Source organism: Danio rerio, chromosome 14 (assembly GCF_049306965.1).
Source record: "Danio rerio strain Tuebingen ecotype United States chromosome 14, GRCz12tu, whole genome shotgun sequence".
Taxonomy (NCBI): Eukaryota; Metazoa; Chordata; class Actinopteri; order Cypriniformes; family Danionidae; genus Danio; species Danio rerio.
In genome coordinates, this window is record NC_133189.1 from 12,214,965 (window position 1) to 12,228,384 (window position 13,420).

The following is a 13,420-nucleotide window of genomic DNA, read 5'->3' on the forward strand; positions in this document are numbered from 1 at the left end:
CCATATTATGTATCAAAATAAGAAACAACCCTCTACTTTCAAACAAAAAAACAATTTATTCTATATGGAGGTAGGTGTCATGAAAAAAAGAAAGAAAAAGTAGTGCATTTTCAAGATATTTAGTACATTCCAAGTCTTTCGGAAGTTACGGGAGTCTCTTGCAAATGCCTAAAGACTCCCGGGAGTCGAGCGTCTAACCACTCATCACACGCTTTTTAGACACATCGCGCAGACCCTCCAACCCCCCTTTTGTCCCTGGAAATGGCTTTTCCTAACTTGGGATGTGTGCATAAGTGCATGTGTGCAAATGCTTGCATGCACATGTGCACATAAGCATGTGTTTGTGTGTGTGTTCGTCCTCCTGTCCAAGCTTATGTAAAGCAAATTTTGAACCTTCTGCAGATCAATGAGTGTTGATCATTTCACTGTGGCAAGTCCTGTGCTTAATCATGTAAGGAACTAAGTCAAAGAAAGACTGTATAACTCATTATTATTTGCAATCTTTATCTTCTTCACTTTCTGTTGCATGTGACTTCATGTACCACACTCAGTACATATGTTAGGGCATCTCTTACTGTAATGTACCTAAAACACGGATTGCTGTAAAAAAAACAAAAAAAACAAAAAAAAAAAACTTGTCTATAGCAGGAAAGTGTAATCTTTTAATTGACAAGTTATCGTATCAATGGTAGATAAACACATACGTTAGTATTCAGATTTTTCTAAACAATGCTTCAATTAGCATTAATATACAAAAAGTCTTTATTCATTAAGGAATAACCTAAAACTCAAAAGTTAAACAAGTTTAGATAAAGGCTGTTCTGACATATTGCAAAAGCTTGTTTTTTATGCAAATTGTAGAGAAGTACACAATCTACTGTACACCCAATCATGCCTCTAGTCTGTGAAAAACTGTTCAATGCACCAATGGTTCTAGTTGGAAGCAATTGCTTCAATTTTAATCAGCTGTGTGTCTCCTGTGGCCTCTTAGTAGAGAGAGAGAGAGAGAGAGAGAGAGAGAGAGAAAGAAAGATAAATAGAGAGAAAAACAATAAAAAACACATTTTCTGTGATTCATATGATTCTCTTTTCACCTCAGCCCAAATGGCATATACACTCAATCAGACAACAGACTCTATTAAAATGTATTGACTCCAAACACCAAGAAAAAATTGAGTAAATGATTTGGAATAAGAAAGGAAAAACAAAACTTAGTAAGAGCGTCTTCTTCGTCTTGCTATCTGGGTTAAATTGTGCATATATAAATTTTTTTTTTTATATATATATATTTTTTTGCTTTTATTTATTTTGGTGTAAAGTCATTGGTTTCGTGAAGAAATCGTTAACATGATTTTTTTTCCCCAAGGTGGTACTGTGTGGGCGAGGCAGTACGTAGTGCTGTTGCCTCACAGCAAGAAGGTCACTGGTTCGAACCTCGGCTCAGTTGGCGTTTCTTTGTGGAGTTAGCATGTTCTCCCTGCCTTCGCGTGGGTTTCTTCCGGGTGCTTCGGTTTCCCCCACAGTCCAAAGGCATGCGGTACAGGTGAATTGGGTTGGCTTAATTGTCAGTAGTGTATGTGTGTGTGTGTGTGAATTTGTGTGTGGATGTTTCCCAGAGATGGGTTGCGGCTGGAAGGGCATCCACTGCGTAAAAACTTGCTGGATAAGTTGGCGGTTCATTCCGCTGTGGTGACCCCGGATTAATAAAGGGACTAAGCCGACAAGAAAATGAATGAATGAATGCTACTGTGTGCATTATCACTCGTGTGAGAAAAAGCATTTTTAAGTGTGTCATGTGGCCTAGTTGTTACTTTGCTGTCCACCAACGCAGGAGACGCGGGTGTAGATCCTACCTTGGCAAAGATTTTTTTTGTTTTGTTTTTTTCATTGTTGAAACAACAATAACTTACACTGAACTATACACCACCACTGTTACTATATTTATATATATACATTGCTCAAGAAATAATGGAAAACTTAAACAACGCTATGTAACTCCAAATCAATCCCACTTCTATGAAATTAAATTTCCCACTTAGGAAGCAACAATGTTGTGCAAATGGAATAGACAACAGTTGGAAATTATAGGCAATTAACAAGACACCCCCAATAAAGGAGTGGTTCTGCAGCTGGGGACCACAAAGCACTTCTCAGTTCCTATGCTTTCTGGCTGGTGTTTTGATCACTTTTGAATGTTTGTGGTGCTTACGCTCTAGTGGTAGCGTAAAACAAAGTCTACAACCCACTTTCACATGTGGGGATTGTGCTTATAGCCCAAGACTATGCAGGACATTTGGCATTTGCCAGAGAACACCAAATTCACCACTAGCACCCTGTGTTATTCACAGATGAGATAATCTACACTGAGCAACACAGTGGAGAATGTTCTGCTGCCTGCAACATTCTCCAGAATTACCTTTTTGGGAGTTCTCAATGTGATAGCCAGAGGCAACCTGGATGAGATCCTTAAAACCTCTTTTGTGACCATATGCCAATGTGGTTGGCCCTGGGTTCCTCCTCACCTCATGTGGCTGGAGTGTCAGCAGATCCTGCAAAATGAAGGCATTAATGCTATGGACTGGCCCACCTGTTCCCCAGATCTGAATCCAATTAAGCACATCTGGGACACCATGTTTTGCTCCATCCACTGTTTTGTTCCAGCCACCCCCCCCCTTCCATCTCCCTTCCAGCACTTTTTCACCATTTCTTTTACTTCTTTACAGCGTTAAGTGCTTCTGTTACCTTCCTTCCCTTTACCATTTCTCCCCTTCTCTTTTTATCCTTACACTACATCTCCCCACTCCCCTATCTCTTTAACATTGTGTTCCTCAGGAAATTTTTCTCTTTTAGTGTCGAGTTTCACTGCTATCTTTCTTTCTTCTAACATCGATTATTCTACTTTTCTTACTTTCACATAGGACCTCACTCCCTAAAGCTCCAACTCTCGTAGGAGTTTCCCTTGAGCATCAACTCCCACAGGAGATCATGCCCCCTGGGCCCACCTCTCCCACAGGAGTCTTCACCACCCAAAAACCTCTCCTGACTCCCGCAGGAGCTTGCCCACCCCGGCTCTGACTCCCGCAGGGGAGTGACCCCGAGCCTCGACTTCCGCAGGAATTCATCCCACATCCCCACCTAGACTCCCACAAGAGTTTGCTTCCAACACTGCTCTCGGAGGAGCCTCTCTTCTTCCTCATCTTTTTCAATATTATATCCAGTAGCTGCATATAGTATTGTTCTATCTGCATTTTAGGAGGTTTTCTCCAATACACGGCTGCTGTCCCGTGCTAATAGGGGCATTTTTGGGAGTTCTCGGGATCTACCTGAGTTCAGACTCCCCTCTCGCCCTGCAACCGGAAGGGAGCCCAGGGCTCCAGGATCTTATGAGCTCAAGGCTCTCTCTCGGGATGGCATGCCAAACACAATTTATAATTAATCATAAGCATGCAAATCATGAGTGTGAACTCTTGAAGTAAAGTTTATTTATAAACAAATTTCGAGAGGATCACATGCTAATGATTGATCATGGCAAGTTGCTCATTAGCCAATTCATGATTCAGGGGTAAAGCTTTAGCACAGTGGGTAGCACGTTTGTCTCACAGCAAAAAGGTCGCTGGTTCAACCATTGGCTGGGTCAGTTGGCGTTTCTGTGTGGAGTTTGCATGTTCTCCCCATGTTCGTGTGGGTTTCCTCCAGGTGCTCCGGTTTCCCCCACAAGTCCAAAGATGTGCTAAAGGTGAATTGGGTGAGCTAAATTGTCCGTATTGTATGTGTGAGAATGAGTGTATACGGATGTTTCCCAGTGATGGGTTGCAGCTGGAAGTGCATCCACTGTATAAACGTGCTGATAAGTTGGCAGTTTATTCCGCTGTGGCGACTCCAGATTAAGAAACATACTAAGCCGAAAGAAAATGAATAAATGATCACCAATCAGGTGATTCCTACGTCTCCATAAATGACCTAAGTTCCATACTATAGTCATCTTCATTTAGAAGAATCCCCCTTCCTCCCCTATTCTTCCTACTTTCCGAGGTGGGTGACAAGAACGTCACAGGTCCTAGTCCTTACCAAGCCAGTCAACATTTCTGTGCGGAGTTCACATGTTTTCCCCATGCTCGCATGAGTTTCTCCTAGGTCCCCTGGTTTCCTCCCACCATTCAAAAACATGCAAATTCTGTTAATTGACTAAATTAAATCAGGACTATAGAGTGCTCCAAGTAATTATTTATCTCTTCATAACAATCTCTAATTGCTCTAACTTCCCTCTTACCCTGCAATCAAGAGGGAGCCCCGGGCTTGAGGATCTTATGAGCTCTGGGCTCTTTCCTGGGACAGCATGCTAGACCCATTTATAATTAATCATCAGCTAAGTGTAAACTCTTTAAGGCCAATTTAGTTAATACAAATTAACCTATAAAGCATGTCTTTGGACTGTCTGGGAAACTGGAGCACCCAGCGGAAACACACGCAAACATGGGAAAAACATGCAAACTACACAGAAATGCCAACTGGCCCAGCTGGGATAACCTTATTGTTGTGAGGTGACAATCCTAACCACTGAGCCACAGTGCCACCAGTTAAAGTTATCAGTATCCAATTAAGTTATGGTAATTAATGACCTGAACTTTTCAGAATTTGAATGTAATGCAATAATGTGCACCTCTTGTAAAGCTGATTTAAAACAATAATTATTGTGAAAAGTGCTATACAAATAAATTGAATTGAACATTACATAGCAAAGTCATACAGACATGGGGGTGAGCTCATTTGATGCAACCAATAAGCTACTCAATATGACAATGTAGCTCTCACCCCCAAAACCATTTAAACACCCTTATGCTGCTTTCACACAAAAAGCGGATGAAGCGTCAAGCGCGAGTGAGATATAAGTCAATGTAAAGACGTGAAAAGACATTCTGCAGCGCGATACGTGCGAATGATGGGAGTTGAGTGTTTTGCACAATTGCAATAATCGCTCGAATTGAAAAAATCTGAACTTTCTGGACATTTTGGGCTTGGCTCAGTCAAAAGCACCGCTGAAAGCTTCCATCATGCAGGTAAAATTTCTAGAAGAATTGATGAACTCACAGAGCCGGGTGCACCTCTGAATGGGTATAGTGGACTCAGACATGCTCCAAACAAATCAATGCTGTTTATCAGCCTTCCTAAAGTACATAAACACAGCTATTCTCTCTGCATCTGGTGTAAACACAGCATTAGTATTTTATTTCACAGACTGCCATTATACAATGCTCATATACATCTCTTTGCATAGCAGAGTCCTAGAGACATGGGGTTGGGCTCATTTTATTCACACAACCAATAATCATCTCAATACGATTATGAAGCTCACAAGCTATGTCCCCAAAAAATTTAAAGCTCCTACTATTCCATTTCGACCTGGATTCTATACTTATTCCCCCCACTGCAACAGTTCATCCAACTCCTCTTTCTTCCACACACCACATTATGCCCTTCTTTAACTCTCCTCCTCTTCCTTTATATTCTCACACATTTCCTTTTTGCCGTCCCATGGGTGGAGACCATTTAGACATTTTCCTACAATGTCTACTGTTGTCACAACCTTAAGAATCAACTTAGTAACTGGATAGTAACCACTCAGAACATCACAGCAATTACCTAGAGCCCTGTTAGCAACCACTCAGAACACACACTAACAATCACTTAGCAACCACCTAGTAACCATTAAAAGCGCCATAGCAACTGTCACGGTTTATTCTTTATTTAGCCTTCTTTATTATTATTATTATTATTCTCTTTGGGATTTGTGTTGTGGTGGAGATTGTTTTATTAATTGTAATTTCTTTTCTTTGAGGCTGGCTCCGCCTTGCACCTGCCGCTAATTCAGCTTGTCGCCTTTATAAGCGGAAGCGGAGTGTGTGTCGGGGTGGCTCTTGATTTCCAGCGAGTCTGATTGATCCTCGCGATCTTGTCTCTCTTTGGAGAGTATGACCCGTACTTGCTGAGAATCTCTCCGTATCTTGCCCTGATGAAGGTCCGAACTTCTGTGCGCGTCTTGTGCAGTCGCTTCTGAGGAGCCATGCTGGTGTTGTGCCGTTTCTTTGATCTATGTTTTCTATCAATATTTTCTTTATAATATATGTTTTTGTTTGTTTGTTTGTTTGTTAAAGCAATTGCTTTGACTTGGTTATTGTTTAATTAATTATTTATATTTCTGTTGCCACCTTAATTAATTAGGACACTTATCTGGTCTCTAAATAAATATAGAATTGTATTTCTGGTTTCAGTGTCCTTTTATGTTGCTAACCCCTTCCCTAGACGAACCTTAAAAAAAAACTGGGGTTCGTAACACAACCAACTTGCAGCACATTAGCAACTGCCCGGCAACAAGAGAGAACACCCTAGCAACCACCTAACAACACCTTAGCAACTGCCAGAAATCCCATAGACTTAACATTGAACCAAAAATGTGACGAATCAGAGTGCCAAGTTTGAATTTCTTAGAAATATGGGATTTATAACATCTAAAAGGGGTTGCAGTCTGAGTGAGAACATGTACTGCAATGGAATATAAGTTGTTCCCCTGGTATGCTAGGACCTCCCAAAGTGACCTTATTCACTTAAGATGGACATTGGAAGCCCTGTTGAAATACACGGATGCCTTTGTCTCTCATTATAAAGGCCACACAAACAACAAATCAAATTTCACTTGACAACCAATACACATTTAAATATGATAATGATGTTTTTAAGCTATACCCCAAACCATTTAAACACAATTAATTACTAAGTCCGTACACTGCCACTAAAATAGGCCTAGATAAATAATGTTGCATACTGTAGCAGTGTCATGCATGGGTATGGTCTCCTTTGACTCCCAACCAATGAACCTCTCAGTATGATAAGTCTCACAAGCCATGCCCTAGCAACTATTCAGAACATTGCACAGTAATACACGTTAGTGAAACAGAAATCGATTTACATGAGGCTAATAATTAATATATTTTAATTACATTAGGTTTTATTAGAGTATGCTTGTCTCTGAGACATTTTGTAAATGTTATGCACTAGCTGTAGTCAATGTTACTTTGCAAGTTATAGTTATTTAATGCTTGGAATTCCCATAGAATGAACACCCACGCACACATTTTTCTTCCTTAAGCCATACACATAATGTACAGTACACACATGGTGACTACAGCCCTGTGGGGCAGCCATCACACATTTTCTTGCAGAAATAATGAGGACACTTTTGACTCCATTTATCTGTGATAAAAATGTTCCCTTTGAATTCCATTAGTGCTGCCTTTCCTTTAAGCCAACATAATAACATCAACTAGTGAGATCCCAAATACGTTCAAAACATTGCATTTAGCACTCATATCTTCCCAGATGCAATCACAGAAAAAAATTTACCTCTATTATCCTAAATATACATCTCTCTCTCTCTCTCTCTCTCTCTCTCTCTCTCTCTCTGTGTGTGTGTGTGTGAAGAGTTCAGATGCAAAAACCTCTTCATCTATCAGACTTCTTTACTTGTAAATGAGTATTTTCTATAAAGCTACTATAATTAAGTTCAGAAGTTTCATTTAATAGGCAATGAAATAGTTATTAGGAAGTAAATAAAATATTTTATTTTCATAAATGTCACACTGGACAATTTTTTAGATTTTAACCAGGCAAATTTTCTTTTGCGTCAAAACCAGCTAAATACACTTGTGCTTTTTTTTTTCATAAAAACCTCTAAATCCACCTTTTGGGACAAGATGTTAAAAATCAAAGAGATATTATTATTTAATTTACTCTTTTTTTATTTAATATTGTTGCTGTTATTATTGTCATGTTATTTATCATTTTTTTTAATATATAAATGTTTTATTGTTCTGTCACAAAAGTTTAAAAGTGGAAAGTCTTTACCTATGTCTGTCATATCAGTCATTTATGTTCTTTTCACTAAAAAAAAGAAAAGAAATCTAAGAGATAATTATTAAAATATATTTTTAGAAATTATTTTACCAAACATAAAACACATACACAAACCACTTAAAAAATACATAAATCTTCCAAGTAAGTGATGGTTCATTCCACTGTGATAAACCAGGGAAATCTGACAAGTAAGGACATTAATAAATAATATTAAAACTTAAATTAAATAAATCTTAACAATCTGTTGTCATTTCTGATATTTCGGATTTATATTTAATGTAAACATAACATTGTGAAATCAATATCTGTGCATTGTCCATGTAAGGGTCCGTCTATCACTCCTATGACGGAACTAACAGCATGGGTGAAGGTTAAATGCGTGTAAGCCTTTTAGCACATGTGAAAATAAAGATTTTTATTCGCTATAATTTATTTAATTTGTTTCCAGCTCTGAATTTACATCTGACTCCAATTTATATGTAATTTTAGACTGAGATTCATTTAATTCAAGCTGATTACCTTATAGGTTGTGATAAGGTCTAATTTAGATTGATTAACCTAATAACTCCTAATTTTCAATTAATGGTTCATCGTTTACCCGAAGTCGCTTAGAGTCAATATGCTGGCCAGTTTCATCTGCTTACAGACACATCCTCACCAGTTCTGATTCTTAAGCCACCTTTCCACTGCACACGACAAACGACAGACCGGAAGTCATTTATTTCTAATGGAGGAGGGAGCTGTGTGGAGTTACGATCATCTCCGTATGTGGAATATTCGGATCCGATTTGAGCTGCGGATCCGTTGAAATATTTGAACTCCTGCGACTAGACTGTATGCAACCGGCGACTGCCACGAGGGCTTGTAATCCAACAGTTGTGTCCAAATGTCGTGTGCAGTGGAAAGACGGCTTTAGCAGATAAACTAATTTCCTTTAACTAATAATAGGCCGCCCCATGCTTGCTCATACTTAAAGAAAGTTTGATTTGACTTAGTCAGAGAATATAACTGGAAAATAATTTCCTTTAAGTAGTAATAGGCCGCCCCATGCTTGCACATAATTAAAGAAAGTTTGATTTAGCCCCTAGATAATATCATACTAAGTCAGTGATTGTCAGAAATCAACAGGTCTCTAATGCTGTGCAAATGCTCCATCCATTGAGCCTGAATGTATGACTTATCCTGGTCGTTGGCTGCGGAAAGATCAGCCTAAACAATCTACTAGATTTAAATGATTTCAGGAGATATTAGAGTTAAACAAGAATTTTACATTTATTTGTCAGGCAAAGATATTCCATTCCAATTTACATAATTAAACAAAAATGCCAACAAGATTAGACAACATAAATTATTCAAAGATACATTTAAGAGTTAGAGATGAATCTGGTCATGAGTTGATGCGAAGACCCTGAAGTGGAGCATCTGGCAAAGATCTTTTTAAAGTCAAAACCCAAATTAACTGATATAAGGGAGATTGTAAAATATTACATTGAAACTAAGACCGCTTTACCAATCACACAGAGACATTTAAAATGACAACAAACATAAATATAAAGCCACAAGATACACCAAATTAAAAACTTAAACATTCTGTGTGGAATGTTAGTGAGCTGCTCTGGTGGAGAAGGTAAAGTCCAGGGCAAAAAGGGGGGCTCAGGATGCATGATTGAGATAACCTGAACAACTGGTTTTCTAGCTGATCTTCTTCTCAGATTAGAAAGTTTATTGTTTTAGTGCCTGACCATTCTCATTGTCTTGTCTCGTGTGGTGTTCCATAACAGTTTTCAGGGTTTCATTTTATGGAGCGATATAGCCATCCTTACATCCATTAATATAAAAAGCTTATCTAATGTATAGGTAATATGAAGTATTACAAATAATGTATAGTCTTATACATTATATATATATAAAAAAAAAAGATGACATTATCAAATAAACAACAAGGTAGGCCTACTGGGCAAAAAGGGCATGTCTCCTCATAGCATCCATGTGAGATAAAAGAATGGCATCTTCATCTTTCATGAAAGCCATTTTGTGTGTAGTAAATCGGACTCATTTAAAGTAGTGTCACTGCACAAAAACAAAAGTTAAAAGTGGTTAAAACAACCACAGCTAGGCTATTTGGCGACCAAGTACTGAGTAAATATTAGACAAATAATGCTCTGGTTACTAAAGTAACCCTTGGGGAACGGAAATGCTATAAGTGGATTTAAACCACGTATGGGGATTTGGTTTTAGAAAGCCAATCGTCTGAAGGAGTATATAACGGGCCAAAGAAATGCCAAATGGGTTGGCAGCGTACGCTTGCGCACCTGTGGCTTATTGCAATTAACTCTGCATATAAGCACAGGGAAAGCAAGGCAATGCTATCCGGTTAAGCTGAAGAGACTGACACTTACAGCTAAGGAACAATCATTATGGCGATGCTATATAGCATTTTCGTTCCCCGAGGGTTACTTTAGTAACCAGAGCATTCCCTTTGGATGGGGAACTTCAATGCTATAAGTGGATTTAATCCACGTATGGGGAAATGTCTGGAAAACACCATGATGACTGCACCTTACCTTCGCCTCCGATGAGAGGATATCCAGGCAAGCATGAGCACTCCTGCATCATAGAGAGGCGCGGTCTTCCAACGTGATCCCTGGCCTTTACTTATCGCACTTTAAAGAAGTTTTACGGATTTAGATATATATTTTTCGGGAGTCGCAAGCATCTAGATAATTTCTAGGAATAATACGACAGTACATTGGGAAAGCGTGCAGTCTCGATAGGGAGGACGCTGCGGAGGCGACCTGCTATCCAATAGGGAGATATGATGCATATAATAGGATGGTTAGCAGTGAGGGAAGACACAGGTCCGCCAATGAAGGGGGATTGCCACATGGGTGAATAAGCATATGGGATCGCCTAGTGGGGATCACGCATAGCAGGCACCTATACCCAAAACACGGGCTGACCAGCGGGCAGACCAATAACGTAATGGGCCAGCAAGTGACTTCTCCGCTAAGTCAGTGCTGGGGGCCTCGAAAGAATCTAAGCCGGCCCATTCTTAATCGATATCAACGCGACCAGCAAAGCTGTCTTCCAGGACAGAAATTTTAAAGATATTGAGTCGAGGTTCGAAGGGATCTGACGCAGGCCTGTGAGAACGAGGGCGAGATCCCAAGAGGGCATGAGAGGGGTGGGGTGGATTAATTCGCCTGGCACCTCTGAGGAACCGGATGATGAGGTTATGCCTTCCCACGGTGCTGCCAGCCACCGCGTCATGAGAGCGGAGATGAGGGCGACAGCCTGCTCTCCAGCTTCTCTCGGGGTAAAGAAAGCACAACGCTGATCTGGCAATTTTCGGGGGTCTTCTCTGCGAGAGACGCACTATTCAGTGAATAGACTCCACTTCAGGACATAGGCGCGCTCGAGGAGGGGGCTCTAGTCTGACTGACGGTATTAACCACTGCATTCGGTAGGTTACCTAAGTCTTTCTCGCATCTAAGGACCACACGTGGAGGTTCCAAAGATTGGGGCGAGGCTGCCAGATTGTGCCCTGTCCCTGAGAGAGTGGGTCCTCTCTCAAAGAGAGAGATCCTCTGCACCGGGGCAAGTTTGCTCTTTTCTTGGTTGACCTGAAGCCCCAACAGGTGGAGGTGCCGGAGCACCTTGTGTCTGTGCATAATCAATTGCTCCTAAGAGTGGGCTAATATCAGCCAGTCGTCGAGATAATTGAGTATCCAGATGCCTGCGAGCCAAAGGGGCACTAAGGCACCAATCCTGAGGAGGAACGCACCGGAGGATGCGCTTCTGCGTGAGCATTCTGAACGGCAGCTTGTGCAAACAGCGGTTCAAAACGCACAGATCTAGGATTGGCAGTGACCCACTGCTCTTTTTGAGCACGATGAAGTACGGGCTGTAAAACTCGCTCTCCATCTCGGCTGTAGGGACCGGCTCGATTGCATCCTTCGCCAGGAGGGGGCTGACCCTGGTAAAATTCACACCCATGAACTTGAGGGGGAGGCGTTTCGCAAACTGAGTCGCATAGCCGAGTCTGATTGTGCGTATGAGCTCTCGCTAATAGACTCATCGCTACAATTGCTGACGTACCAGCAGTGGGGCAGCGCGAAATGGATGTGCTGATTCGGGAAGCGCGAGGGTCCCGCGGAAGAGCAGTAGGCGAAAGATTTGCTCTCACTCCGCACACAAACTCCGGAGGGGAGGCTTGAGGCGTGGGAGAAAGGAGACCGTCCTCCCAGCCACTGCCGAAATGCACCGAACCTGCAAGTTAGAAGGCATAGCGTCCCAGACTGACAGATTTCGGGCTGTCACATCCGAGGAAGTGGAAAAGTGCTCTTTCATTGATGTTTTCATGGCTGTGAAAAGTGCCGTTGGAAATGGGGCCCGCCCCTCCAGCGGGGAAAGAGCAAATTATGTCTTCTCCGGACCACCTGTCTCAGGTACGCTTCGCGGTCCATTACTGGACTAAAAGCCGCACTGGGCAGGGGGTGCTGACTGCTTTCGAGGTGCTCGACACACCCACTTCGCCAAAGGCGCATGCAGGGGCGGGGCAACTCTCATAGTCAGGTGCTTTCGTCGCGGAGCAGAAGATATGGATGGCTCGGTGGGCGGAGCAGGCTTACGGTCCCGCAGATAGATGATATTACCGATCGCATCAGAGTGCCCTCTCACTGCCTTGAATTGCTGGGTGAATTCACTGACAGTGTCACCGAACAGGCCAGCCTGGGATGTGGGGGAGTCAAGAAAGCGGACTTTGTCGACTTTGCGCACATCAGCCTGGTTTAGCCTGAGGTGGCGCTCCTGGACCACTAATGTGGACATTGTCCTCCCCAACGCACACACAGCAGACTTAGTGGTCCGAAGAGCATAGTCGTTTGCGGAGCTCGGGAAGCAAGCTTGGGTTGGACCCATCCTTGTGCAGCTAGGTAGCACTGGTAGGGGGCCATAGCGTGCAAGGCGGTAGCAGCCTGGCCCGCAGCCTTGTAAGCTCTGGCTCCGAGGGAGGCAGATAACTTACAGGCTTTCGCTTCCTCCGCTCGAAGCTTGGATGGAGCTTGCCTGGACCCAAAGAATGCCAGGCAAGGGAGAAACCCAGCTCGACCATCTGCAGCTGTGTGTACACACTCTGGACCGGGAGAATGCTCTCGTTCGCTCAAAATCCCTGGATATCAGCAGGAGGAACCCTCATCGACTCTCTCAGAAGGCTGTAACAGTCTCTGAAGCAAAAAGGATAGCGTTGCCTTGCTTTCCCTGTGCTTATATGCGGAGTTGATTGCAACAAGCCACAAGTGCGCAAGCTTACACTGCCAACTCATTTGGCATTTCATTGGCCCGTTATATACTCCTTCAGACGATTGGCTTTCTGAAACGAAATCCCCATACGTGGATTAAATCCACTTATAGCATTGATTATCCCCATCCGAAGGGGAACTGTAACTACAGTCTTTGTGTTAATTAGCTATTTTACTGGGCATAAATGTTTGTTTTTTTTCAAACAGTCTGG